The sequence below is a fragment of the Sinocyclocheilus anshuiensis genome, unplaced genomic scaffold (assembly GCF_001515605.1).
Source record: "Sinocyclocheilus anshuiensis isolate Anshui unplaced genomic scaffold, SAMN03320099.WGS_v1.1 scaffold1993, whole genome shotgun sequence".
NCBI classification, from domain to species: Eukaryota; Metazoa; Chordata; class Actinopteri; order Cypriniformes; family Cyprinidae; genus Sinocyclocheilus; species Sinocyclocheilus anshuiensis.
The window spans coordinates 183541-186878 of NW_015540847.1; the positions used below are offsets into that span (position 1 = coordinate 183541).

Here is a 3338-nt window from a genome sequence, read left to right on the forward strand (position 1 = left end):
GGGGGGGGGGGGGGTGAATCACTCGCTCGGCACCACAATAAAGCCGTTGGAGTTTGATTGACAGCTCTGGCATTTAATGAGCAGCGGGAGACGGACTGAAGTGATGCGCGTTTACTGTCACATACACACACACACACACACACACACACACACAACAGGACACTGACTCATAATGCAGAAACACTTAAACAGAGTTTAATCTGTGTGTGTTTGTGTGTGTGTGTGTGTGTGTGTGTGTGTGTAAGTGTTTCATGTTCAACACACACGCAGCTCTTGCAGGTTAGTCAGCGATTCCAGCGGCCGGATCGATTCTCACTAATGGAATAGAAGGATTACACACACACACCGCTGTGGTTTAATTGAATAGTGTGTGTGTGTGTGTGTGTGTGTGTGTGTGTGTGTGACTACACAAAGAACAACACTGATTAGATCAGACTGTGTTTGTGAGTGTTTATGCAAAGTGTATGTGTGTGTGTGTGTGTGTGTGTAAGAGCTCTAGATTTATCTGAGAACTCACCGTCACAACACTACAGTCTTTTATATGGTTGCTAGGGTGTGGTGTGTGGTTGCTAGGGTGTTAATTCTGTGAAATTCTGGTCTGTAGATGTGCCTCCTTCAACCTGCTGCTCTCAGATCAGGAATTGATAACATTAGAGGTCAAAAGTCAGGGAGATAATGTCGCTAAAGGTCAAAGGTCGGGTCACTGCGTGTGTGTTTAGCTTTAGTTTGTGGACACAAATGACTCATAATATCCAGTAATATTATCAATTTGACTGAAATGAGAGTTTAGTATGAACTTAATTTGAGGGCTCATGGGATTGATTTGATAAATTGATAAATTTGTTTGTGTATTTTGTATCTTGTGCCGTTCAAACCAGTGTTATTTTAGTATCAGTGATGTAGTTTTTGTTGATATTTTGAATTAGATTTTATTTTTATATTTTCTGTTTTTACTTTCATTTTAGTTGTCATTTTCATTATTTTTTTATAATGTTTACATAGTTTTTATAGTTTTAGGTTATTTAGTTGTGGTAATTTTAGTACTTCAAATTAAACTAAACTTAAATTTAACCTAGCTTAAATGTAAGTTTTCTTGTATTTTATTTCAGTTGACATTTATTTTATTTCATATAACTATAATGAGTATAATAACCCTGGCTGAGATGTTCCTCCAGGATCTTCTGTGAGGTTGAGAGATTATGGTTTCTCAAACGCAGAGCTGCTGTAGTCCTGACACAGATCAAGTGAACGGTGGGAGTATTTTTGTGTAAATGGGTTAATTTATCTCTGATATTGAAGGGCAGAGTGGCTCATCTGGGTATTTTTAGCAGCTGAAATGCGACGGAGGCCTGAAGGGAGATGAGAGACTCATTTAGCAGTCGATTACAGAGGATCCAGAGGCTGGTGGAGATACAGATGCTTCATTATTATCAGCACTGATTCCTCATACCTGCTCCTGTCAGCGAGTAATCAAGAGTATGATGTCTAACAGTGCAGATCAGCGATTCACTAAAGTTAGAGCAGAATCACTGATGGAAACTGTAAAGCAGCTCATAAAGATGGTAGAGTCATTATTCAGTGTCCTGTATGTCCTCATATCTGGTGTTCCTGCTGGAGCGCTGCGAGTGTGTCGATCATACTGGTGTTTAATATCTGAGCGCTGGGTGTCTGGTGGGTGAGATGATGGGTTTGCTGTATGAGCGTCTCAAACCAGCCTGTTCTCCTGCTCCGTGACCTGCGCTGCCTCAAGGACACGAAAAAAAGTCTCTGAGAGCAGAAAGATAAGTGTCTAGAGGAGCTTCAGCCGCCCAATCGCTGGCCTCACACGGCTGAATTGTTTTCAGATCGATGGCTTCCTCTCTGATGGCCGCGACTCAAAAGCACAAATGCATTGAAGAGCACAATCCCATTACTGGTGAAAGAGCAGGAAACACTGACCACACACACACGGCGTCTGCGCCACGGGGGGGGGGGGCAAAAAATTATTTCTTTACTCTTTACTTCCTAAGCTTTAATCCTGTTCCTAAACCAACTGTATGCGTGTGTGTGTGTGTGTGTGTGTGTGTGTGTGTGTGTATGTGCATGTTAGACTAGTTTAAGTGTTTATGTAGTTAATAAAGTCATACTTGTATCACACCTGAGGTTGTTCATTGTTTGCTCATAATCGCAGTCCCTAATCATGCAGATATTTGCTACATGCTCTGTGTAGTATTGTACAGTAAGAAAGTTATTTCCTTTAACCAGGAAATTAACGTTCATAGAATTGACAGACAGTTGACCCTGAGAGGTCAAGTAAATACTTACAGCGGATCTAAATATTTATCATTAATTATAACTAGTTATGATTAATTATGCATATTCCCCCTTTGAGTTGATTCGCTACACATATATAAAACTAGGCTATATGTTATTAAATTGTATATATAAAATTATTTTATTTACAAGTTTCATGTTTGTGTTTTTCCCGTTTTATTCGTTGCATCCGTTGCATCTTAAAATTACTTCATCTACATATCTACTCTAGTCTACATAATTCAGATCAAATCAATATTGAGAAACAGGTGCCGTTATTACATTCAAAGTGAATACCCCGCCCCCCCCCTGAAAAATTGTGCCATACCCATGTTATTATACAAATTTGTGTCCTCATAAACCACATAATCATGCACACACACACACACTCATACACACACACACACACACTCATGTTGTGTTTCCACGTTTTATGGGTTTATTCCATAGGCGTAATGGTTTTTCTACTGTACAAACGTACTCTGTTACTAACGTAACCTCGGTTCCCTGAGATACGGGAACGAGTACTGCATCTTGCTAGACGCATATGGGAAAAAAACTTTTTTCTCCTGAACTGAAGCCTTCGTACTTCGACTGAAGCGACGACTGAGTCGTGCAGCTACATAGCACGGCTAGCAACGCAGTACTCGTTCCCGTATCTCAGGGATTCGAGGTTACGTTAGTAATCGAGTATGTTCCCTTTCGATACTACACTCGTACTGTATGGGAGCATAGTACAATCACACCGTGCTAATGTAGTGGAACGACTAAAGGTATAAACTTCCATAAGCAACCAATGCTCATAGAGAAGTCAACAATAACCCAAGGCTAAGACGGGCTGAGCTTTCTAGGTCACACCCGGCCTGGTTAATCGTTCCAGAGTATTCCCGTAACTTCGACACCCAGGGGTCGAGAGATAACAGGTGAAACAATGCCAGAGAACTTGGGCCAAGGGCTCTCTGCCATATCTGTTTACGCAGCGCGTGCCACTTCAAGCGGAAAGGACCCTGGCCTGCAAGGCCGGGACTTCCAGGTTATAAAACCTT

The 3338-nt window shown here is 41.3% G+C and overlaps 1 protein-coding gene across 1 annotated transcript in view; it reads left to right on the forward strand.

Moving 5' to 3' along the window:
• cntn1a (contactin 1a) overlaps positions 1–3338 on the forward strand; it is an 88625-nt gene that overhangs the window by 3721 nt on the left and 81566 nt on the right. The window lies entirely within an intron of this gene.